Source organism: Solanum dulcamara, chromosome 2, assembly GCF_947179165.1.
Source record: "Solanum dulcamara chromosome 2, daSolDulc1.2, whole genome shotgun sequence".
Classification (NCBI taxonomy): Eukaryota; Viridiplantae; Streptophyta; class Magnoliopsida; order Solanales; family Solanaceae; genus Solanum; species Solanum dulcamara.
In genome coordinates this window covers 60522884-60550766 of record NC_077238.1, presented here as the reverse complement: position 1 = coordinate 60550766, position 27883 = coordinate 60522884, and the positions used below count along the sequence as shown (strand labels likewise).

Genomic DNA, 27883 nt, shown 5'->3' with positions numbered 1-27883 from the left:
CATGATTCCAAAATGCATAGATTATTAAGTATTTGAAGTTTAATTACCTATCTTATATTAGCGTATGTAAGGCTATTCATAGCATTGGATTGAGTTCGTTCATTCGCCCAATATTTAAATTCATCATAATTGAGTTATAGTTGAGGTTTACCCTAATTCTTGAATTCTAAATGAATTAATTCTTCTTTTATTGATTTAGATATATTCATTCATTAAGATTATTATTATTTTTATCTCTAATATTATTGGAATTGTTGTTCGTGGCTACTTTCCCATAAACCCTAATTAATTTTATATTCATGAATATTTTTACGCGTGTTTTGAGTAAAGATGTTCGCTTTTAATATTCGTTGACAAAAGAGATTTGAATTAATACTATATATGTACTTTATTGAGTTTTGAAAGAGCAAAAAAATTGAGTCTAAATGAATTTGATTCTTTAGATTAAATGATGTTTTGAGCAAGATATTTTGATGGGATGTAAATAATGTTTTGAAATATAATGATTGATGAAAAGGTACTGAGATGAGTTTGATATTTTAAATAAAAGTCCAATAAGACTAGATTATGAGGTTAATATGAGCAAATATTTTAAGAGTAGTATTGAGCACCGAGTTGGGTAAGAGTTTAATTGACTCAAACACTAGAACTATGTAGCCAGCGTAGGATGGAGGTTATGCCTCTTAAGTCCCAAAAAGAGGACTTTGATGATTGGATCCAAGATGGTGATGTCCTTTACCCTAGAAATATATTGGATGGATGTGGCAATGATATCAGTTCGTTGTATCATCGCTAGCTCAAAAGTGATGGTTGTCGATTAGAGAAACTCCCAACTGAGTAAGCATTGCTTATTATTATTTTTTAAACTTGCATTACATATTGATGTTGAGATGATGTTGAGTTCTGAGCTGAGTCTTCCTAAGAGGAGTTTCTTGATATCTGTCCTTACTTTCTTGCCATTTTACATACTCGTACATTCCTTGTACTGACACCATTCAACCTGCATCATTTTATGATGCAGAAACATGTGTTAGAGATCCTCAACATACGCATCATTTAAGATCTTTACTTTCCTACTATTTAGTGAATTCTTCTTGTATTCGGTGGAACTCTTTATTCTTTTATTATTGTTGAGTATTATGTTTCTTTTGAGGTTGCCATGTATATGTCGTCGGCACCGTCTGATAGTGTTAGAGGCTTCATGGACAGAGTTTGATGATATAATTGGATTAGTTCTCCTTTAAAACTACTTCTTATTTTCATTCAAGTTTTTCGCTGATGAATGAATGAGTGATGAGATCAAGTGGTTCTCCCAGAGGCCAGAGATGGTTATTGAGTTTTGGCCACACCTAGGGTACTCTCTCGGAGTGTGACAATAAAATTGATAAAAAATCCCAAAGACCTAGATAATATAATAGCAATATTAGATGAAATAAAAATAATTGGAGAAAAACCATTAATACATTGGGGTTGTAATAAAATTATGTGTAAACTAGACATAATTAATCCTGAATACATCATAAAAATAGGAGCCATAGAGGCAAGTAATGAAGATACAAAATAATTTAGTAAACAAATTAAAGAATTACTAAAACTAGAAGTAATAACATAGGTCTGCAGCATTTATGGTAAGAAACCATAGTGAGCAAGTAAGAGAAAAGACTAGAATAATGCTAAATTATAAAAGACTAAATGACAATACTAGAACAGATGCATATAAGTTATCAGATAAAAATGAATTAATCAATAGAATAAAAGATAAAAAAATTATTTAGCAAATTTAATTATAAATGTGGATACTAACAGGATAAAATGCATCTAGAAAGCATTGAATGGACCACATTCACTTGTCCTGAATGACATTTTGAATGGTTAGCTATACCTTTTGGTTTAAAAACAACACTGCCTATTTTTCAAAGAAAAATGGACGATATGTTCAGAGATTATAAGAAATTCATATTAGTTTATGTAGATGATATCTTAGTATTTAGTAAAGATATCCAAGAACATTTAGGCCATCTACAAATAGTTTTTAGACTTTTTGTAAAATACAGAATAATAGTAAAAAGAATATGGAATTATGTAAAACACATATAAACTTCTTAGGAGTATCTTCAGGAGATGGAAAAATAAAATTACAACAACACATAGCAAAAAAGATATTAGACATGCCAGATAAATTAGATAATACAAAGGACCTACAAAAAATTTTAGGCGTTGTGAATTATGCTAGAAATTTTATCCAAGACTTATGAAAGATAGAAGGACCCTTATACGCAAAAACAGGGAGTAAGTGTCAAAAATATTTTAATATAGAAGCTATTAAATTAGTACAGCAAATTAAAGAAAAAGTTAAAAATATACAAGATTTAAAAATACCATTAGAATCAGATTATTTAATAATTCAAACAGATGAAAGTAAGTTAGGATGGGGAGACATTCTAAAAGCCAGACCTAATAAATATAGTAATAAAAATAAAGAAAGAATATGTGCATACCAAAGTGGTCAGTATAAAGAAAAGAAAAATAGGAGTAGTATAGACACCAAAGTATTAGCAATAATATATGGATTAAATAGCTTTAAAGTATATATCCTAAATAAAAATAAATTATTAGTAAGAATAGATTGTGAAGCCATAGTTAAATTTCATCAAACAATAAATAGTAAAGCTTTAGTAAGAGAAGATGGATTAACTTTATGGATATAATATTAATATATAATAATATTGTGTTCAAATATATTAAAGGAAAGGATAACGATTTAGCTGAAAAATTAAGTAGATTACAAATTAAAACTAACTAATTTGATGTTACTTCAGCATGAGACCAACTGGTCAATCGCCAGCAGACAAAGGTAAGGGCATAGTTGTAACGACCCGTTAGGTCATTTTGAGCACTAGAACTATTTTGACTCTTCCCGTAAAGTTTAAATAAGACTTTTGAACTATCCGTTTAACTGTGGTTATTTAGTTGAAGGGTAATTTTTTAAAATAATTAATTTATGTGGTGATTTATTATTTTTAATAATTTATTTATTAATGAAAGATAATATTTATTTTAAAATTAGAAGTGGGTCATGATGTAACGAACTGTTAGGTCATTTTGAGCACTAGAATTATTTTGATTCTTTCCTTAAAGTTTAAATAAGACTTTTGAACTATCCGTTTAACTGTGGTTATTTAGTTGAAGGGTATTTTTAAACAATAATTAATATATGTGGTGATTTATTATTTTTAATAATTTATTTATTAATGAAAGATAATAGTTATTTTAAAATTAGAAGTGGGTTATACCCAATACTCTTTTAAAGACCATGTAACTAAGTTCCATAAAAGAGGAATAGTTATTTTATAATCTCTACTTTGAGAAAGAAAAAAAATGAATGAGAATTTATCTGCGGCTGCGGCGGAGACCAGAGGTCCAGGTAAGGATTGGTGTATATATTTTTATATAAGGACAAATGGTTGTTGTTAGTGATATAGCAGGACAAAAGAATAATATATATATATATATATATATATATATATATATATATATATATATATATATATATATATATATATATATATATATATATTTGTGTACATGTTTGTTTTTATGGGCAATTAATATACATATGTGTGATATCTGCTCGTGGCTAATAATTTGGAGTTAGATTTGATACAAGGCATAGGATTTGGTGTTCTTAGATTGTAGCTTTGTGAAGGGTTCGTAAGTTGGCTTATTTTCTTATTATTATCACATTATGATTTATGTTTGGTATATTAAGATAGGAAATTAAATGTTGGTGTACTTGATTATATGAATATCATCATATCTATGGTATTGAAGGAATTTAGAGTTAATCCTAGGCTTGCAATTTTGGTAATTAATTATAGATTTAGAGTGCATTTTGGGTCTAGACTAGACATATAGTAATATGGGGGTCTACAAATTTATTTACTTATGAATAATGAATTTTTAATAGATTTGGAATGTTCTGAGACCTTGCAAAAAGGAAAGGGAAAATCTTGAGGATCTGTTACACGTGTTCGGCATTCGAGGTATGTTAAGACTTTTAGAATTCATTAAATGATGTTTCTCTAATTAAAGATTAAAACTTTAAATAGATAACAGGTAAGGAAGAAAGATGGGGGTCTCGTATCAATGGTGTGATGGGCATTGGTACGACTACCGGTGTTATAATGGAAAAGTTTATTACTATAAAATGAAGAATTGTAATTTGAAAATCCCAAAGCGTATGGGCATTAGCTGATGTATTATTGATTGATTTCTTTGGTGTGATTATGGTTCTTATTTGAACCCGTATAATTGTGATAGTTGAGGTGATTATATGTCATACTGATATTTGAATTATTGAGATACATCATCATCCTCTATGTTGTTGAAATTATATTGTGCACATGCATTGACATGAGATTGAGTATGAGTATAGGTCTAACAGAAGGGAAATCGTTCATGAGAGAGCATTTTATAGTTATATGTTGGGAATGTGGAGATCGTCCATGCTGGGGATGGTTTGATTTTATGATAGTGCATTGAGATTGTCCGCACAGACATGTGGAGATCGTCCGTGTCTGTACATGGACCTCACGAGTCCCCCATGTGTCACAAACTCTCAAAGTATATTCCAAGATATATTGTGTATATACAATTGTGAGGTTACTTGGTATTTGAGGCATAGCATCCTGTGGTGTTGCATTGCATCTCATTATCTTCTTTATTTTTACTTGATTATGTGTTAAATATTTTGTGACGTTTGATTACACCTATTTTTGTGAGACTTGATTGATAAGTATAATGTAGAATTATAAAATTTGAGAATGAATTTTATATAAACTCCTATCGTTATTTCTTCATTGTCGGTCAATGAGACATACTGGGTTCACGTGGTTTCGTACTCATATTATACTTATTGCAATCTTTTGTAGTGTAGATTCTATTCCAAATACGAGCGCATCTCTTGGAGCTTTTTGAGTCTAAGATTGGGTTACCTTAGAGTTGGGGTGAGTTGCTTGGCTATTTCGCGGCCTACACCTCCCTCTATTTTTCATTTATTATGTTATTTTAGTATTCAGACAGGATATTTATTACGTCTAAACTGGTCATTTAACTTCATATTTGAATCCTATTATAGAAGATCTTGTACTTATAACACCAAATCTTGGGTGATATTTTTAGCTTTCCATATTTCATACTTGTGAGAGACTTAACATATGGGATATTCGGATTATCATTTATTCTTTACTTTTCTTAGTTAACTAAATTGATAAAATGGTTGGATTGGCTTACCTATCAGTTGGGGACATAAGTGCTATCATGACTTGTGATTTGGGTTTGACAATTTGGTATAAGAGCTCTAGGTTCATCGATCTCACAAGTACAAGAGAAATGTCTAGTAGAGTCTTGCGGATTGGTATGATGACATCTATAATTATCTTCGAGAGGCTATAAGACATTTAGGAAACGTCTATTCTTTTATTCCTTAGCATGCACTTTTAAATCTGTTGGAATTCTAATATTGTTATTTCATTCTCTCACATATGGTGAGGACTCGTGCATCTGTGAGTGGTGGTCAAGAGCCTATTCATGTACCTGCTTCTGGGGTCACTACACGAGGTAGAGGTGGGGGCGAGGTTGAGGTCGGGGTTGAGGCCATATTGCAGCACATGTGGGAGGCCAAGTACGGACTGCCACTCAGGGCCATGCTGGGGGAGTATCTCCAGATGCAAATATGATTCATAAGGATGTGCAGGATCATGTTGAGGGGTATGGATGAGCTCAGGATTCACCTAGTTTTATTGCCATTCCCGTACTTCAAGATACTTTGTTTTGTATGTTGGGACTTTTAAAGGGGATGCTTAGGCGGGAACATTGCCTATCACATTTGATGGCTCCCAAACTCGTATTGGAGGTTAGACTCCAGATCAGATAGTTGTTCTAGGTTCTCAAACAAACTCCAGGCACTCAGTCAACTACTGCTACAGCTCCTATTTTAGTTAATATGGTATTGATAGGGGTTGCATCATATTTGGCTAATACGTTTGCCATGACCACTGATGAACAAAAGATGTTTGGGAGATTCAGAATGATGAATCCTCTGATCTATAATGGTGACTTGAATGAGGATGCATATGAATTTTTAGTCAGTTTTCATGAGAGGTTGCACAACCATGGATTAGTGGAGTCTCATGGAGTTGACTACACAACATTTTAGATGACTAGATCGACCATGCAGTGGTGGAGGGACTATATTGGTAGTAGGCCAGTTAGATCATCTCCACTCTTATAGACTCAGTTTACTCAGGTATTTATAGATAAGTTTGTTCCACGCATTGAGAGGGAGCGCAAAAGGGATGAGTTTGAGGGTTTGCAGTAAGGAGACATGTCAATCGCTGAGTATGAGGTTAAATTCCATGCCTTGTCAAGGCATGCTTCAATGATACTTCCCACCGAGGCTGAGAGAGTGAGGAGGTTTGTCAAGGGTTGATTATTCCAATTCAGATGGGAGTTTCTCAGGTTGATGCTTCTAATGTTTGATTTCAAAAAGTGGTAGATGCTACCAAGGAGTTAGAGATGATTCAATGTGAGGGATTTGAGCAACGTGAGGGCAAGAGGGCCCACTATTCAGGTGATTATGGGGGTGCTCCGCTTAGGAGCCAAGGTTACTCAAGGAGAGATTATAACTCTCTGTCTCCCATTTATGCTTCTATACCAGCATCCGAGGCTAATTATGTTGTGCACAGTACTTTTAGTTTGACATATACTTCATCGGGTTAATCTTTTAGAACTTTTGGTCGTGGAGGGCATTCTGGTCATTCAGGTTTCTCTAGTCATCCTACACCTTGTAAGGTTTTTTTTGAGTATGGTGATATGGGACATTTTATGAGGGATTTCCCTAGGATCAAACGTGGTGGTTCATAGTAGGATTCTCAGGATTTGATTTCTAGGGCTGCACAACTTTCAATTAGGGGAGGTGCGCAGAGTGATAGGGGTGGTTCTCATTCTAGTAGAGGTGGTTCCCACTCTGGTCGAGGTAGCGGTCATAGAGATTCACAATCTTAGGGAGATCATGCCCATTATTATGCTTTTCCGGGTAGGCCAGAGGCAAAGGCTTCAGATGCTGTTATCATAGGTATTATTCTGGTTTGTCATCGATCAACTACTGTATTATTTGATCCAAGCTTTACGTATTTTTATGTGTCCACATATTTTGCTTTGAGTTTGGATATATCATGTGAGTCTCTTGATTTGGCTATACATGTTTATACTCCTAATGGGGATTCCGTAGTGGTAGATTGGGTATATCGATCGTGTGTGATTACTTTGATGGGATAAGATACTCACGTAGACTTGAAAATCTTAGATATGGTATATTTTGATGTTATTCTTACGATGGATTGGTTATCTCCCTATCATGCGATTTTGAATTATCATGCTCAAACAATTACATTAGCTATGTTTGGGATTCCTATAGTAGAGTGGAGAGGTTCTCTTAGTCATTCTCCAAAAAGAGTGATATCGTTTCTTAGGGCTGGTCGCTTGGTAGATTGAAGATGTTTGGCTTATTTGGCACATATTCGAGATACTAGTATAAAGGGTCCTATGCTTGAGTCTATTCTAGTGGTGAATAAGTTTTCAGAGGTCTTTCCGATTGATTTGCCAGGTCTTCCTCTAGACCGCAATATTGATTTTTGTATTGACTTAGAACCGAGCACTCAACCCATTTCCATACCTCCTTATCATATGGCACCAGCCAAATTAAAGGAGTTGAATGAGCAGTTGTAAGATTTGTTGAGCAAAGGGTTTATTAGGCTGAGTGTATCTCCTTGGGGTGCTCTAGTGTTATTTTTGAAGAAGAAGGATGGATCTATGCATATGTGTATTTACTATTAGCAGTTGAACAAGGTTACCATTAGAAACAAGTATCTGATACCTCATATTGATGATTTATTTGATCAGCTTCAGGGTGCTTTAGTTTTCTCCAAGATTGACTTGAGATCTGGTTATCATCAGTTGAAATTTAGGGCGAAGGATATCCCTAAGATGGGTTTTTGGACATGTTGTGACCATTATGAGTTTCTGGTTATGTCTTTTGGGCTAACTAATGCCCCATTAGCCTTTATGGACTTGGTGAATAGAGTATTCAAACCTTACTTGGATTCGTTTGTTATTTTCTTCATAGATGATATATTGATATACTCCCATAGTAGGGAGGAGCATGAGCATCATTTGAGGATTATGCTTGGCATTCTGAATGACAAGAAGCTCTATGAAAAGTTTTCAAAGTGTGAGTTCTAGCTTAGTTCGATGACATTCTTAAGACATGTATTGTCCAAAGAGGGTAATATGGTGGATCCTAAGAAGATTGAGGCAGTTTGAGATTGGATCAGACCTGCTTCAGTTACTGAGATACGGAGTTTCTTCGGCCTTGCAGGTTATTAATGATGATTTGTGCAGGGATTCTCATCCATTGCATCTTTATTAACTAGATTGACCCAGAAGAAAGTGTCTTTCCTGTGGTCTGATGAGTGTGAGGCAAGTTTTCAAAAGCTCAAAACTTTATTGACTACTGCCTCAGTTTTGACTCTACTAGTGGAGGGAGAAAGTTTTATCATATATTGTGATGCTTCTCGAGTTGGTCTTGGTTATGTATTGATGCAGAAGGGAAAGGTGATAGCTTATGCTTCGAGGTAGTTGAAGGTTCACGAGAAGAACTACCTTACTCATGTCTTTGAGTAGTCAGCTGTAGTATTCACATTAAAGATTTGGAGACATTACCTTTAAGGTGTGCATTTTAAGGTGTTTACAGATCATCGCAGTCTCCTGTATATATTTAATCAGAGGGATCTTAATTTGAGGCAGAGGAGATGGTTGAAGTTGCTTAAGGACTACGATATGACTATTCTTTGTTATCTGGGTAAGGCAAATGTGGTAGCAGATACCTTGAGTCGAAAGACAGTGAGTATAGGTAGTCTAGCCTTGTTACAGGGTGAAGAGCATCCTTTGGCCATAGATGTCCAGTCTTTAGCCAATAGCTTTATGTGACTTGATATTTTAGAATCGAGTAGAGTTTTGGCTTACATGGAGTCAATATCACCCTTATTAGAGCAGATTCGGGCTCAATAGCTTAATGATGGTGATTTGTGTAAGATTTGAGACATGTTAAAAAGTGAAGCCAAGGAGGTTATTCTAGATGTTGAGGGAGTTTTAAGGCTAAAAGGTCGTATTGATGTTCCTCGAACAGGTGATTTGACTAGGCTAATCATGGAGGAGGCTCATAGTTCGAGGTACTCTAATCATCCAAGGGCTACTAAGATGTATAGTGGCTTGAAGCATCATTATTGATGGTGTCGTATAAAGAGAGACATAGTAGATTTTGTGTCTCGAAATCTAAATTGTCAACAAGTGAAGTATGAACACCAAAAGCCTGGAGGTGTGACTCAGAGGATGCCCATACCTGAGTGGAAGTGGGAGTGTATTGCTATGGAATTTGTGGTAGGATTGCCGCCTACCTTGGGTAAGTTTGATGCTATATGGGTCATTGTGGATCGATTGACCAAGTATGCGCACTTTATACCAGTTAAAACTACCTATAATTTAGAGAAGTTAGCCAAGATATACATTTAGGAGATAGTTCGCTTACATGGAGTGCCTATTTCTATCATTTCAGATCGTGGCACACAATTTACATCTCATTTCTGCCAATCTATACAGAATGAATTGGGTACTTGGGTGGATCTTACTATAACATTTCACCCTCAGACTGATGGTCAATCTGAACGGACTATTCAGGTCATTGAGGACATGTTGCGGGCGTGTGTCATTGACTTTGGTGGTCATTAGGATTAGTTTTTTCCTTTAGAAGAGTTTTCATATAACAATAGTTATCATTCGAGCATTCAGATGGCACCATTTGAGGCTTTGTAGGGTAGGAGATGTCAATCTCTAATTGGTTCGTTTGATGTATTTAAGGTTAGGCCGTAGGGTACAGATCTGTTGAGGAAGTCCTTGGATAAGGTTAAGTTGATTCAGGATAGGCTTCTTATGGCTCTGAGTAGGCAAAAAAGTTATGTAGATTGAAAGGTTCGTGATTTAGAGTTCATGGTTGGAGAGCGGGTTTTATTGAAGGTTTCACCCATGAAGGGTGATGATATTTGGGAAGAAGGCAAAGTTGAGCCCAAGATATACTAGTCCTTTCGAGATTGTTGGGCTTATTGATGAGGTTGCTTATCAGTTAGCTTTGCCACCTGGGTTGTCTGGTGTTCACCCTGTATTTCATATTTCAATGTCAAAGAAGTATCATCAGGATGGTGCTCATGTGATTCAATGGTACTTAGTGTTACTTGATCAAAATTTGACCTTTGAGGAGGAGCCCTTAACAATCTTGGGTAGACAAATTCGAAAGTTGAGGTCGAAAGAGATTGCTTCAGTGAAGGTTTAATAGAAGCATCGTCCGGTGGAGGAGGCTGCATGGGAGACCGAGTCAGACATGACGATTATATATCCTCAGCTTTTTGATCATTCAGGTACTTCATAATCCTTAACAGTTCGAGGACGAACGTTTTTTAGTGTTAGATGATGTAACGACCCGTTAGATCATTTTGAGCTTTAGAACTATTTTGACTCTTCCCATAAAGTTTAAATAAGAGTTTTGAACTATCTTCTTAACTGTGGTTATTTAGTTAAAGGGTATTTTTTAAAAATAATTAATTTATGTGGTAATTTATTATTTTTAATAATTTATTTAATAATGAAAGATAATAGTTATTTTAAAATTAGAAATGGGTCATACCCACTACTGTTTTACATTCATGGTAACTAAGTTAGATAAAAGAGGAATAAGTATTTTATAATCTGTACTTTGAGAAGGAAAAAAACAGACGAGAACATATCTGCGGCTGCGACGGGGACTAGAGCTTCAGGTAAGGATTGGTGTATATGTTTTTATATAAGAAAAAAGGGGTTTTGTCAGTGATATAGGAGGACAAAAGAATAAAATAAATATATATATAGTTACCATTGAGTTGAACAGAAGGAAGAAAAGTTTTTTAAAAAAAATTGGAATACGTGAGTTGCTGTTCACGTGAGTTATCCTTTTTGTACATGTTTGTTTTTATGGGCAATTAATATACATATGTGTGATATCTGCTCGTGGCTAATAATTTGGAGTTAGATTTGATACATGGCATAGGATTTGGTGTTCTTAGATCGTAGCTCTGTGAAGGGTTCGTAAGTTGGCTTATTTTCTTATTATTATCACATTATGATTTATGTTTGGTATATTAAGATAGGAAATTAAATGCTGGTGTACTTGATTATATGAATATCATCATATCTATGGTATTGAAGGAATTTAGAGTTAATCCTAGGCTTGCAATTTTGGTAATTAATTATAGATTTAGAGTGCATTTTGGGTCTAGACTAGACATATAGTAATATGGGGGTCTACAAATTTATTTACTTATGAATAATGAATTTTTAATAGATTTGGAATGTTCTGAGACGATGCAAAAAGGAAAGGCAAAATCTTGAGGATTTATTACACGTGTTCAGTATTTGAGGTATGTTAAGACTTTTACACTTCGTTGAAGGATGTTTCTCTAATTAAATATTAAAAATTTAAATAAATAATGGGCAAGGGCGAAAGATGGGGGTGTCGTATCAATGGTGTGATGAGAATTGGTACGAGTACCATTGTTATAAAGGGAAAGTTTATTACTATAGAATAAATGATTGTAATTTGAGAATGCCAAAGCATATAGGCATTACCTGATGTATTATTGATTGATTTCTTTGGTGTGCTTGTGGTTCTTATTTGAACCCATATAATTGTGATAGTTGAGGTGATTATATGTCATACTGATATTTGATTTATTGAGATGCATCATCATCCCCTATGTTGTTGAAATTATACTGTGCACATGCATGAATATGAGATTGAGTATGAGTATAGGTCGAATAGAAGGGAAATCGTTCAGGAGAGAGAATTTTATGATTATATGTTGGGCACGTGGAAATCGTCCATGCTGGGGATGGTTTGATTTTATGATAGTGCATTGAAATCGTCCGCACAGACACATGGAGATCATCCATGTCGGTATATGGACCTCGCGAGTCCCCCATGGGTCACAAACTCTCAAAGTATATTCTAAGAAGTATTGTGTATATACGGTTGTGAGGTTACTTGGTATTTGAGGCATATCATCTCATGTGTTAAATATTTTGTGACATTTGATTACCCTATTTTGGTGAGACTTGATTGATAAGTATAATGTAGAATTATAAAATTTGAGAATGATTTTTATATAAACTCCTTTCACTACTTATTTATTGTCGGTCAATGAGATATACTTGGTACACATGGTTTTGTACTCATACTACACTTGTTACACTCTTTTTTGGTGCATATTCGATTCCAAATAAGAGCGAATCTAGTGGAGCTTTTTGAGTCCAAGATTAGGTTACCTTGGAGTTGGGGTGAGTTGCTTGGCCGTTTCGTGGCCCACACCTCTCTCTATTTTTCATTTACTATGTTATTTTAGTATTCATATAGGATATTTATTATGTCTAAACTGGTCATTTAGCTTCATATTTGAATCCTATTTTAGAAGCTCTTGTACTTATGACACCAAATCTTGGGTGATATTTTTAGATTTCCATATTTCATACTTGTGAGAGACTTGACATATGGGATATTCGGATTATCATTTATTATTTACTTTTCTTAATTAACTAAATTGATAAAATGGTTGGATTGGCTTACCTATCGGTTGGAGACATAGGTTCCATCATGAATTGAGATTTGGGTTGTGAAAATTCTGTCACGACAAGATTCCTCAGGTCGTGATGGCACCTACTATATCCCACCAGTAGGTAAGCCAATCCGTCAACCAGGAACTTCAAGTGATGGTTTTGAGGGCAGAAACTAAACAAAAGTAGTAAATTATAAAGATAAACAGAAAGAATTAGCGGAAGTAAACCAAAACATGATATAAACAACTAAAAATCCCTCCCAGAACTTGTAAGTCACAAGTACAGAGCTGCTACAAAATAAAAGATGAGTACAAGTCCTGAAAATGGACCAGAAATATATATACAACAACTGGCTAGTCTCAAAAGGCAAAAGATGGGTCATCCAAACTGAATGAGACAAAAATGATCCAAAAACGCCAAGTGCTCACCTTTGTCTCCGAAGCTGACTGCAACAGGCTCGATCTATCCATAGAGGTAGCTAGTGCTCGGTACTGCATAATAAAAGTAGATGCAGAGTGTAGTATGAGTACCAAGAAAATAGATACCCAGTAGGCATCATAGGCCGATGAGCAGAAAAGGTAAAAATAATATGGAAAAGATGAATAAGCCTAATAGGAATCAACATAAGCATCTAAAGTGAAAAGAGTACTGTCTATAAGAACTACAATTAACTATACCCAACTGGGCACCCATAAGCCCAGCAGGGACACTCTGTGCAAATTAAATAAAAATCCAAATGAACCCCCATAAGCATGTCGAGTACACAAAATAGATACACCTACCAAGGCTGGGAATGAAGAATCTGCGATGTCAGGAACCGAAGAACTGTATCATTTCCAAACCAAGAATCTCCAAGAGTCAATGAACAAGGGTGCCTTATTGGTTGAGTCCGAGACTGTCACCTAGATGCTTACTTGAATGTCCAACATGGCCAAGACCGGAACTGGATACCCGGATGCTTGCCATAATACATTGGTGTGGTCAAGGCCAGGACTGGGTACCCGGATACTCACCATAATACATCAATATGATCGAGGCCAGGACTGGGTACCCGAATGCTCGTCATACTAGCAAGCCAGCAGAGGCCGAGACTGGGTACCCAGATGCTCCCCGATAATTCAGAACGGAGGCTGGGACTAGGTACTCGGATGCTCGCAAATGATTTATCCCATGGTACCGAATATTATCCTTTCCAACTAGACAACAATACTATCGAGAATATCTTCCCTAATGCACCAACTGATATGCCGCCAAAACTTGAATTAGAGCCAAAGATAAATGGTCACCAAATCTAGTATTGTCGCCACATCCCAAAGTCATTATCATACCGAGTTATGGATGAGGGTAATATTAGGAGAAAAGGGAGTCGCCTACCTAAGACCAACTACCAAGAACTAGCCCGCTACACCATTCTATAAGGATCTAATTCCACCGGAGTGACGTCGAGGCAACTAAAGAAGGTGTACAACCTATACTAGGGCCAACATACTCCACAATATCAACAATATGCTCATTCAACTCTCCTTACAATACTAATAGATAATGACAAGATACACATATTTCCAAATACCCAAGAAACCCGATAAAAAGCTCTAAGCATAATTGCTAACACCTAAGATAAACAGATAAGATACCCAACCCAAATTCCATCAATCTCAACATAATTTCACACATTCTGTCTCAATTTAAAGAAAGAAAAGTCGTAGCCTACCTGTAGGCTGAACATGCGAGCTCCAAATTACAGTGGATTTTTCCTTTCGAGCTATCTCGAAACATTGCCACACTATCAAAAATAGAACCACAACGTCGATACACTCGTTTAGACATTAATTTTATAATTTTTGGAGATGGACCAATTTTGGCGTCCAAAACGGGAAATTTGGGACTCACACCCAAAATTTTGGATTTGACCCCAAAAATAGGTTTTAAATATCAATCCATGCTCGCAAATCAATTTGGTAATCAATAAAGAGTTGGGAAACTACGTAAAATGAGCATGCAACAAAAATTCACAAAATTCGAACTAAAAGATGAAAATGGCAGCTTCTTGATTAACGAATTCTGAAAACACTAGACCCTCCCTTCAAAACAAATTACACCATGATGTTTTTTGCAAAAATACCCCACAATCTAGTCTCAAAAATCATTAAAAATGGAGTCCAAATAATCAAGATACAATCTTCCAAAATTCCACACAATTTCAATCCAAAAATAGCCAAAACTGTAGGTAGATTCGTAAATTTACCTCACACAAAGCCTCCCCATAAGATTCTGAGTTTGCCAGCGGATTTCCTACAAAATTCTCTTAATCTTAGACACTTGAATCATCAAAATCGGGTTTATATAGACCAAGAAATAAATTCTCAAAAAATTTCAAAAATTAATTCCAAAAATGGACATTGAAGCAACTAGAATCAAGAATTTACCTTAATAGAATACCCCAAATCAGTTTTCGAGCTCCGCAATGCATTCTCCTCGAAAAATCTCACAAGTTTGCCTTTTGAAACACCCAATTTGGAGCTCTATAGCCCAAGATATGGGGTTTTAAAGTTGAGAGAAAATCCAAAAACGGGTCTGCACCAGATTGCTGCAAAATCTTATTTTGGAAAAATCCAAAATCTCTGACGGGGTGCTCAGAAATCATTCAAATATGATAAAAATAAACCGTATATGCTATCCCACTAAATTCGATATTTTGGACTCAATGGCGCATTCAAAATTTCCATACGAGATCATTTTAATGAAAAGTGCGTCTCATACCCAAGTGCCATTTTAAGGCACATTCCACAATGGGCCTCGAGATTAGATCGGAAGCCTTGGAAAGCAAACAAGGGGTCTTTCTGACCAAAATCGACAGTCCAGAACTAACCGCGCTGTCAGAATTTTCATCTGAGTGTGTTTCCCATGAATGTTGACCAAAGTCAACCATAGGATAACTTTCAAAGTTAAAAGAGCCAAATGACCCCAAACTCGTATCGATTGCCTCAATACTTGAGACGACCATGCTTCTAGCATAATTTGGTTATTTCGGAGTTGATGGAACCATCAGAATTTGAATTCGAGGTCTTCTTGATTCGAAACTCAAAATGTCGCAACTAAACCAACTTGGGCCTTCAAAATACCAAAATAGGCTCGGGACCTCTTAAAATTCAACCAACACTTCTTCTAGATAAGAAACATCCCCCGAATCCAAATGAGTCATCGGAATTCCATTTCGAGCATCGAAACTCCAAAAGTTGACCAAAGTCAAACCTTGATCTAAAATTTCTCAAATTCTCAACTCAAGACCTCAAATATTAGTTACAACTCCAAAGTTGATTCCATAAACTCTCCTAGGTCAATTGAGACATCTGGAGCTACTAAAGTCGATGGAATTTTTTTCCAAAACCCGTAGCTTCGGTTGGTCCCAAATACCACTTTTGTACACTTAAAGCTTTATGAAAACTCAAAATTTCTAAAGATTTAACTTTTCATAGGATTTTATAAAAACCAACACTCGGTACCAATCAGAAATGACTCAGGGCAACTAAAGAGAGGAGTAAAATGGTCATTTTACAAAATTAAAAAAATAACCTTCGTGGTCATTACAACATCCACTACTAAAAGAACTTTCATCCGCAAAAGTAAAACTATAGTCACTGCCTTGAGGCACGAAAGGATGAGGTTCTGGGCGCACATGCTTTGCCTAAATCTCGGACACCCTCTCTGGTTGAATAAAACCATCACAGAACTCAGGCTGAGAGAAAACTCCTCAATTTCACTTCTAACTCCAAAAAATCCTCCAGTCCTTTCCGAGGCTCCAACTCTAGCTTGCTTAGCCCGAACTTGACCAAAAACACTAGATTTTAACTGCGGTCGACCAAACTAAACATAAACCACCAAAATGAGTAATACAGGACCATGGCAGATACAACTCACTCAAAATTTTAAATACTTGTCTTTGGTTTCCAAATCTTTTTCTCCAAGACACTAAAGGCATTCTACTAGTCCTTAGCAACACAATCAGGAAATTGCCTACTAAACCATACAACACCAACCTCGAAGGGTTATATACTCTATCTTAATATTGGAGGATAAAAATAACCAAAACAATGAAACACCCAAGGAAAAGCCCCAAATCCCAATCTCAACTTGAAAAACCAAGAACCCAAACAAAAACTCACCTTCTTGAACTGAACACTCCGCTCCAAAGGATGATGGTACCGCAAATGACAAGATTGTACTGATTTCAACCCTAGTGACTCATTTCTACCATAGAAACATCTGAAAAACTAGCATAGTGTGCCCACAAAACACTCTGCCTCCTTAAGTATGAGCCAATCATCCTAGTGCAAGGGAAACCAAGCTGGTAGGTGGTGCATAAGCATGGACAACCGATCAGTAATAGTCCAAGGGCATCTATTCCTATTCACAAACATCGCAATCTATTGAATATGCAAAAATCAAGATTTTCATCATGAACAAATTTAAAATCTCACACTCCACAAATTACCTTCACCCCATCTTATATATGAGATTTCCAACCAACTTCCCCACTAGGTAGGTAAAAGAGAGTAAACCTCAACTCCACAGTCTAAGGACTGGAAATACAAATAAGGCATAAAGAGGAATCAATAAGCAGAATCTATTGTAACTCCAAAGATGCTACACCTCCACCACATACTACCTTGATAGCCAACCTTTCTACTATGAACCAATCGAGGCAAATTAATAAGGACAACCTTCTAAGCTAAGAAAACTAGAATGGAAGAAGAGGGGGTTACTAATTAAATCAAAGCTAGTTAAGAACAATTGTATGAAGAACCATTCAACAACTAACCCCATGGGACAACCTTTAACAATGAAAACCTTCTAATCTAACCAAAACCACCAGTACCACACCTCCCAACACTAAACAAAGCTGGTCTAGCCACCTATCTAACAAGGAACGGCACCACCATAAAATCAATGGTAAGGGAGACAAATGGGGAAGCTAACTAGACCAGCCCTACTATATCAGTACACAACCCAAACTAACGCCACATGCATCATAACAAATGGTGAATCTCTCATCCTTAACTGGAAGAGTTAATGTAAGAATAGTGTTAAGAAACTCCTTGAGTTTCATAAAGCTCCTTGAGTTTCAGAAAGATCCTCTCACACTCCTCTGACCACACAAAAGAAATATCTTGGCGGGTCAAACGGGTTAATATGATGCAATGATGGAGAAACCCTCAATGAATTATCTATAATACCCAACCATTCTAATGAAGCTTTGAATCTCTATAATATATCTGGGACTAGACCAACCATGAATAGCCTTAATCTTCACCATCCACCCAGATACCCTCACTAGACACCACATGTAATGACCTTGAGGGTCATTTTTAGAAATTTGTGTAAAATTACTATTTTACCACTATCTTTAGTGCCCCTGAATGTTATTTGATTGGTTTGTGTTATTAGTTTTGTTAAAATCTTAATAGGTTGTGAATTGTGTGAGTTTTTAAGTTTTCATACGCATTATGTGTTAAAAAGTGGTTTTCGGTACCAATCAGAGCTACGAGTCTCGAATTGGGGTTCCGTTAGTTTCATCAACTCTAGAATATAATAATTGGTCTAGGAGAGTTATCAGAATTATATTTGGGGTTAATACATGGATTTGAGGTCTTGAGTAGAAAAGCTCAATTTTTAAAAGCTAAGTTTGACTTTGGTTAAAAAATTGAGTTTCGAGTGTCAGATGGTGATTCTGCTAGTTCCATTGGCTCTAAAACGTATTTTCTGATCAATTATCACTATTGGTTCATATTTATAGAGTTCCAAAGGGGTTTTGAGGGTCAAAAACATATTTTGAAGGTTGGTGGTGTAAGTTGACCGTGGTCACAATGCGGTTGGCACTCAACACGCGTGCACAATAACTTTTTGGGCAGAAAATGCCCCTTTCTCCCCATTTCAATATTTTCACCATTTGTACGAGTTCTTGAACTCCTTGAGGCAATTTGAGAAGAGATTTTTGAGACAAAGTATTAGATAAGTGATTTTTGACCTAAAACCTTTCTTTTTTGTTAAATATTTGATGATTTTAACCCCTAAATCTTAGTTTCAAACCCCAAAAATCTTTGTTTCTTCCCTAATCCGAATTTAAGGAAAATAGTGATTCCTAACTCGTTTTGAGCTCTATTTTTATGGGGTTTTTAACCATGACTTCCTTATTAGGAGTAGAATGTGATTTTCCAATAAACTTCCAGATTTGATCATTTTTGGAAATAAATAATTTTTGGACCATTTTACCCAGTTTCGAAACCTATCAATATGGGTGTCATTGAACTCCTTGTGATATATATGTCTCATTATTGATTTTGGGTTATTATTATGAGTATTGAATTTGAGAGTTGCTTGTTCAATAGAGGTATTCAGGTGTGGTTTCTGCAATTGAGTTAGGTTTGACTATCCTTCTTTGAGACTGAGATGGGGTAATTAGTCATTCATATGTTATCAACTTTGGGATGGGTTGTAGTATGAGTTGAGAATGTTATATATATTATGATATCCGTGTGGGGCTTATTTATTAATGTATTACCGTGTGGGGGTTTAATTGTACTACATAGCCCGTGTGGGGGTCTTATTTGTTATCTTATTTACTTTGAGAGCATGTGATTTGTGATTTGCCTTTGAGAGAGGCTTGGGTATATTAATTGACTTGTGATGCTCGTCTGAAGGGTTGATTTAGGGGTTTTGAGCCATGCCTAAATATTGAAATATTATTAAGAAAGGGGTGAATATTTAAATTGAAGTATTTTCTTTCCATTACTATTTATTAAGGGTGAATATCATGTGTAGGTTAAGTCTTGAGAACTTTGAACCTTGTACTACATGTAAGTTGAAAATTACTTCCTTTCCATACATGTTTTGATGCATTCATCCTTATTCATCATTTCATGAAACATGGAAAGTTGAGAAATATGGAAATTCTTTTTGAGAAAGAAAATAAAATTCCTTTAAACCTTTGCATCTTGAATCCCTGACCAAAGGAGTTTTATGGTAGGGTAGTGGATATATTATGATCCCTTGATCAAAAGTATATGGCAAGGATGATGAGATATTGTGATTGAGGTATATGGTCTGTGATACCCCCATGGGTCCTTCTTGGTAGCAAAGCTCGGCAGGTATATACAATAGGCTATGCGACAGTCTTGATTCCACTGGACCACCACATCATTATTTCATCATACTACATTGCATTACATTGATATATGTACTGCTTGAATTATCTGGTTAGTTTATTTATGAGCTATTGTTATGGAATTAATTTATTTGCGCAATTCTATTTAAATTGGCGGCACAGATGCCGGAGTGGGACTTTTCTGTATGCAGGTAGAAGTGTTTGTTAATTTATTTCATAGATTTGGTTAATTCCTTATACTTAGTCGGCTAAAACATATTGAGTATACATGAATTGTACTCACCCCTACTTTTGTGTCCTTTTTTGATGCAGACACTAGTCAGGGTACCTCACGTGTTAGCTAATATCCTAGCGGATATTGTAATCTCATATTAGTGGTGAGGTCTCGAGATTTGGATCAGCTATAGTCTATCTTTATATCTCTATCTTCTGTATCATTCATAAACTTATGTTGTATCTTCAGACTCGAACCTTGTAATAGATGCTCTTTAAACTTACGAAACTAGGTTTGGGGATAATTTTATTATTATCCGTGTATTATGCTTAATTGTGGCTTGACTTTCCTTTGGGAGTCTCTTATGGTTTTATTTTCTTGGGCCTACACACCGGGATGGGATTTGGGATGTGTGTCATCACGACCTTATTTTTTAGGTCATGACAAATTGGTATCAGAGCACTAGATTCACCGGTCTCATAAGTTAAAGAGTAGGGTGTCTAGTAGAGACTTGTGGATCCATATATAGACGTCTGTACTTATCTTTGAGAGGTTACAAGATACTTAATAGGAGGATTTCCTTCGAGGATTTCTTTATTTTTACTCCTTTTATGCTATTTATTCATATCAAGTATTGTATACCTCTGATCTATTCCTTTTACATAGATGGTGAGGACTAGAGCCACAGTTACTGAGGGTGAGGCTACACCTGCTGCCCGAGCCCTAATACACAGGTAAAGTAGAAGACGTGGTAGAGTTAGAGGATGAGGCTGAAAGAGGAGAGCAATACCTACTCTTGGATGTTCTAGAGAGCCATCACCTAAGCCCATATATGAGGATGAGGATGACTTATAGCAGAAGACTGAGGAGCAAAGGCCATCCCTTCCACTTATGGTTCCCAATATTTCTCTAATGCTTTAGTAGATACTGGTTTGGTTATTGGCTAGTCTGGATGTTGATCCTACCCCTGGTATTCTTCCAGGTACCTTAGGTTCTCCTATCATAGTTTGTGCTACACCTCTAGTTTAGGGTCTTAGTGTAGGGTTTCAGACTCCCGGTTCTTCTTTAAAACCTTCTATTGCACCTTTAAGATTTGCAACTCTGCCAGTTTTTACTAGTGTTGCCATGTTGGTAGCTAAGCAAAAGAGCCTCGAGAGGTTTGTTTGATTGGCGCCTTTAAGGTTTGATGGCACTGCCAGAGCGAAAGCCTAAGACTTTTTGATTAAGTGCCAAGATAGGTTGTTCAACCTAGGAATTTTAGAGGCACATGGAGTAGCTTACACTTCATATCAGTTTATGGGAGTGGAAAAAGAGTGGTGGAGGTTGGTTTTTTTTTGTAGACCTATTATTTCTCCTATGATGAGTTAGGAATAGTTTACTGAGGTATTCCTTGAGGGATTTATGCCTTATAGCCTTGGTGATCAGCGTGTGGATGAGTTTGACAGACTGGAGCAGGGCTCCCTATCCATATTTCAATACGAGGATCACTTCCAGAGTTATATCTCTATGGTATATCATGTATTACAACCGAGTTTGAGTAGATACTCAAGTTGGTGAAATGATTATCCAATTATCTTTAGGAGGCTATAGATTCTCTTGTACTGTCTAGCGATATGTTTTAGAGTATTATTGATGATGTCAGGATGATAGAGAGTATTCGATGTGCAATCCAGGATGGGGCCAGGAGCTTCCATCGACAGGGTCAGTTTAGCTGTCATTCCTCTAAGAGAAGAGAATATTCGGGTTCAAGAACCCATAGTTTTTTGGGAAGACTAATCCAGGCATCTATTCAGGGTTTTTTGGACTCTGGAGGCCGTGTCAACACTTCTGTTTATCCCTCCATAGGGTTCAGGTTCTCGAGGTTGTTATGTATGTCATGAGTTTAGGCATAAGGCCCAAGATTGCCCTAAATGTTCTCCTTCTACCAGACGGCCCAGGGCACCAGTTGTTTGTTCTACAAATGATCTCGCTGTTCGAGGTTCTTCGTAGAATACTAGAAATGGTACCCGTAGTTCAAAGGGTGGAGCATGAGGTAGTGCTCATGGTGGTTCACAGGCTAAGGGTGACCATCAATTATTCTATGCTATACCGTGTAGATATGAGGCAGAGCCCTCTGATGCACTTATTACAGGTATTGTTCTGATGCACTTATTACAGGTATTGTTCTAGTTTGCCATCATTCTGCTTCAGTATTATTTGACCCAGGGTATACCTATTCTTATGTGTCAACTTATTTTAATATGGGTATTAATTATGTGAATGAGTCCTTTGTTGTGCCTATTACTATTTCTACCCTAGTAGGTGAATCTTTAGTGGTGAATCAGGTATACAAGGGATGTTTCGTGATATTTTTGGGTAGAGAAACCCGTGCAGACATGATTTTATTATATATGTTTGATTTTGATGTGATACTGGTTATTGACTAATTATCTCCTTATCATGCTATATTAGATTGTTATGCAAAGACAAGGATATTAGCTTATCCCGGTTTACCTAGCTTAGTGGAAAGAGTAATCCGAGTTCGTATCCTAAAGGGGTGATATCTTATATTCTTGCTCTTCGCTTGATGGATAATGGTTGTTTGTCTTATTTATCCCATGCACGTGATCTCACTACAAAGTCGTCTTCTATAGAGGCTACGAGGGTGGTGAAAGCATTTATGGATATATTTCCTACACAGAGTTTCTCCTAATCGTGATATCGATTTTGTGATTGATTTGGAGCCTGACACTAAATCCATCTCTATTTCTCCTTATCAGATGGCTCCAACAAAATTAAAGGAGTTCAAAGAACAATTGGAAGATTTATAAAAGAAGAGGTTTATTAGACCTAGTGTATTACCGTAGTGTGTACTGGTTTTATTTGTGAAGAAGAAACACGGTACTATGAGGATGTGTATTGACTATCGACAGTTCAACAAAGTCACCATCAAGAAAAAATATCCTCTTCCTCTCATTGATGATTCATTTGACCATCTTCAGGGTGCATCGATGTTCTAAAAGATTGATTAGAGGTTGGGTTACCATCATTTAAGAGTTTGGGAATCTGATATCTCGAAGAATGCATTCAGGACTCGTTTTAGGCATTATGAGTTTGTGGTTATGTCCTTTGGGTTGATTATGCCAGACTGTTTTTATGGAGTTAATGAACCGGGTATTTCAACCTTATTTGGACTTGTTTGTGATTGTGTTTATTGATAAAATCTTAGTTTATTCCAAGAATGAGGCGGATCATGTTAGGCACCTGAGGACAGTCTTTCAAAGATTGAGAGAGAAGAAGTTATATGCAAAATTCTTCAAATGTGAGTTTTGGATTGAGTCCGTGACATTCTTGGGTCATGTAGTGACCAAGGATGGTATTATGGTTGATTCGGCCAATGTTGCAGGGTTCGTGATTGGGTTAAGCCTACTTCAGTTACTGAGATTAGAAGTTTTATTAGGTTGGCAGGCTATTATCATTGATTTGTTTAGGGATTCTCTTCTATTGTAGCCCTATTGACTAGGCTAACTCAAAAGACCATGGCATTTCTGTGTACTAATGAGTGTGAGGCGAGCTTTCAAAAGCATAAGAAGTTATTGACTTCAGAACCTATTCTAGCCTTACTCGAGGAGGGTGTAGCCTGTATTGTGTTTTTTGATGCTTCAGGAGTCGGCTCGGGTGGTGTATTGATGGAAAAAGGTAAAGTTATAGTTTTTGCTTCTTAACAACTAAAGTTAAATGAGAAGAACTATCCTACCCATGATTTAGAGTTGGTGGCAGTGGTGTTTGTTCTAAAGTTGTGGAGGCACTATCTCTATGGAGTGCATTGCAAGGTCTATACTGACCACCGTATCCTTAAGTATATATTTTCTCAGTTGAACCAGAACATACGGCAGCGTAGGTGGTTAGAGTTATTGGAAGACTATGACATCACCATGTTTTATTATCTGGGCAAAGTTAATATAGTAGCGGATGCCTTAAGTTGCAAAGAATCTAGTATGGGTATTTTGGCTTTCCTTAAGGCTGATAAGAGTCCATTAGAGTTGGAGTTTCAGTCATTGGCTAGACAGTTGGTCCGACTTGATATTTCTACACATCATGATATTTTGGCTTTTATAGAGGCTAGGTCTATTTTGATGGAACAGATTCATACACACTAGTTTGAAGATGAAAAGTTAAGGGCGATTCGACACAAAGTGTTGAGTGGTGAAGCAAAATTAGCCTCTCTTAATCTAAAAGGAGTTTTGAGGATTAATGGTCGTATTTGTGTGCCCAAGGTTGGTGATGGGTACGTATGATATTGGAAGAGGATTATTGTTCCAAGTATTCAATTCACCTGAGAGTAGCAAAGATGTTTTATGACTTGAAACAACACTTCTAGTAGTGTGGAATGAAGAGAGACAATGTTGATTTTGTGGCTAAGTGTCTAAATTGCCAATAAGTAAAGTATAAGCATAAGAAATCGCATGGTCTTATGCAAAGGATAACCATTCTCGAGTGGAAATAAGAGTGTATCACTGTGGAATTTATGTCTAGATTACCCATGACATTGGGTAAGTATGACTCTGTTTGGGTGATTGTGGATCGATTGACCAAATTAGCCTATTTTCCTCTGGTGAAGACTAGCTACAATGCGGATCAGCTAGCTAGGATCTATCTTTGTGAGATTGTTAGGCTGCATGGGGTGCCTATCTCTATTGTGTCAGATTGGGTTTTAGTGTTCACCTCTCACTTTTTGTAGACATTACAGCGTGGTTTGGGTACGCGACTAGAGATGAGTTCAACATTTCATCCCCAAACATATGGTCAGTCTGAGCGGACTATTCAGGTGTTAGAAGATATTTTTAAGGCCTATGTGATTGATTTTGGTGCCTGATGGGACAAACACTTTCCCTTAGCGGAGTTTGCCTATAATAATAGTTATCACTCTAACATTTAGATGGAACTATTTGAGGCATTATATGGTCGTAGGTATAGATCACCCATTAGGTGGTTTGATTCTATTGTGGTTAATGTATTGGATACTGAGTTACTCAGGGATGCTGTGGAGCGAGTATGTTTGATTTAAGGTCGATTATTGATTGCTCAATATCGTCAGAAGAGTTATGCTAACAGGAGGGTTCGTCCTTTAGAGTTCATGGTGGATGATTGTGTATTGCTTAAAATATCACCCATGAAAGGTGTGATGAGGTTCGGGAAGAAGGGAAAGATTAGCCCTAGGTTTGTTGGCCTATTTGAAATCTTAAGGAGAGTAGGTGGGGTGGCATATGAGTTGGCCTTACCCCCTAAATTGTCAGCTGTCCATACAGTATTTCATGTTTCCATGCTTCGACAGTACATACCGGATGAGTCTCATGTGATTTCTTATGATGCGATAGATTTGTCTTCGGATTTGACTTATGAGAAAGAGCTGACAGCTATCCTAGATAGGCAACTTCGTAGACTCAAGACCAAGGAGGTCGCTTCGGTTAAGGTATAGTGGCAACATCAGCCTTCTAAAGAGATGTCTTAGGAGTTAGAGTCTAATATGCAGGCTCGATATACTAGCATTTTGAGACCCCATGTACTTTATTTTATATTATGTTCGAGGAAGAACAACCTTTTTAGTGGTGGATATTGTAATGACCTTGAAGGTCATTTTTGTAAAATTTGTGCAAATTTACCATTTTACCCATATTCTTAGTGCCCTCGGGTGTTATTTGATAGGTTTGTGTTATTGGTTTTGTTAAAATATTAATAGGTTGTGAATTGTGTGAGTTTTTGAGTTTTCATAAGCTTTAAGTGTTAAAAATTAGTTTTTGGTACCAACCGAAGCTATGGATCTCAGAATGGGGTTCCTTCAGTTCTATCAGTTCCAGATTATGAAAATCGGTCTAGGAGAGTTGTCGATATCACATTTGGGGTTAGTACATGAATTTGATATCTTGAGTTGAAAAGTTTGATTTTTATGAGCTAAGTTTGACTTTGGTCAACAAATGGAGTTCCGAGTATCGGATGGTGATTTTTCTAGTTCCATTGGCTCAGAAACATATTTTCTGATCAATTTGCACTATTCATTCATATTTATAGTGTTCTGAAGGAGTTTTTAAGGTCAAAAACATGTTTTGAAGGGTGGTGGCGTAAGTTGACCGCGGTCAAGACGCGGTCAGTAATCAACACACGTGAATAGTAACACGTATGAACAGTAACTCTTTGGGCAAAAAATGCCCCTTTCTTCTCATTTTAATATTTTTCACCATTTATTTGAGTTCTTGAACTGCTTAAGGCGATTTGAGAAGAGATTTTTGAGGCAAAGTGTTAGGTAAGTGATTTTTGACCTAAAACATTTCTTTTTCATTAAGTATCTGATGATTTTAACTCTTAAATCTTAGTTTCAAACCCCAAAAATCTTTGTTTCATCCCTATTCCAAATTTAAGGAAAATAGTGAATCGTAACTCATTTCGAGCTCTATTTTTATAGGTTTTGAAACCATGAGTTCCTTATTACTAGTCGAATGTGATTGTCCAATAAATTTTAGATTTGACCCTTTTCAAAAATAATTAATTTTTGGACCATTTTACCCCCGGTTCTGAAACTTATCAATATGAGTGTGATTGGACTCCTTATGATGTGTATGTTTCAATGTTGATAGTGGGTTATCATTTTAGGCATTGAATTCGAGAGTTTCTTGTTCAGTGGAGGTATTCGATTGCGGTTTCGATAATTGAGGTAGGTTTGACTTTCCTTCTTTGAGACTGAGATGGGGTAATTAGTCATTCATATGTTGTAGACTTTAGGATGGGTTGTAGTATGATTTCAGGATGTTATATATAATTTGATACCTGTGTAGGGACTTATTTATTAATGTGTTGCCGTGTGGGGGTTTATTTGTATTACATAGCCCCGTGTGGGGGCCTTATATGTTATCTTATTTTCTTTGAGAGCATGTGATTCATGATTTTCCTGTGAAAGAGGCTTGAGTATATTAATTGACTTGTGATGCCCACCTGAGGGGTTTAGTTGGGGGTTTTGAGCATGCTTGAATATTGAGATATTATTGAGAAAGGAGTGAATATCATGTGTAGGTTAAGTCTTGAGAACTTTGAACATTGTACTACATGTGAGTTGAATATTACTTCCATGCCATACATATTTTGATGCGTTCATCCTCATTCATCATGTCATGAAACATGAGAAGTTGAGAAATATGGAAATTCTTTGTGAGTAAGAAAATAAAACACCTTTAAACGTTCGTATCTTGAGTCTCTGACCAAAGGAGTTTTACGGCAGGGTAGTGGATACATTGTGATCCCTTAAACACGAGGTGGAAAGGATGATGAGATATTGTGATTGAGGTATATGATTTGTGAGACCCTCATGGGTCCTTCTTGGTAGCACAACTCTGCAGGTGTATACGATAGGCTGTGTGACTGTCTAGATTCCACCGTACCACCACATCATTATATGATCATATTACATTGAATTGAATTGATATCTGTACTGCTTGAAGTATCTAATTAGTTGTGATTATGAGCTGTTGTTACGGGATTAATTTATTTGCCCCATTTTATATATATAGGAGGCACCGATGCTGGAGTGGGACTTTTCTGTATGTAGGTAGAAGCATTTCTTAGTTTATTTCATATGTTTGATTAATTCATTATACTCAGTCGGCTAAAACCTACTGAGTACATATGGATTGTACTCACTCTTACTTCTGTGTCCCTTTTTGATGTAGATACTAGTCAGGGTACCTCACATGGTAGATGATATTCTAGCAGTTAGTGTATTC

At 36.3% G+C, this 27883-nt stretch overlaps 1 pseudogene; it reads left to right on the top strand.

Annotated features, from left to right (window-relative positions):
- Positions 1-6504: 6504 nt before the first annotated feature.
- LOC129872002 (uncharacterized) lies at positions 6505-9048 on the top strand (annotated as a pseudogene).
- The last annotated feature ends 18835 nt before the right edge of the window (positions 9049-27883 follow it).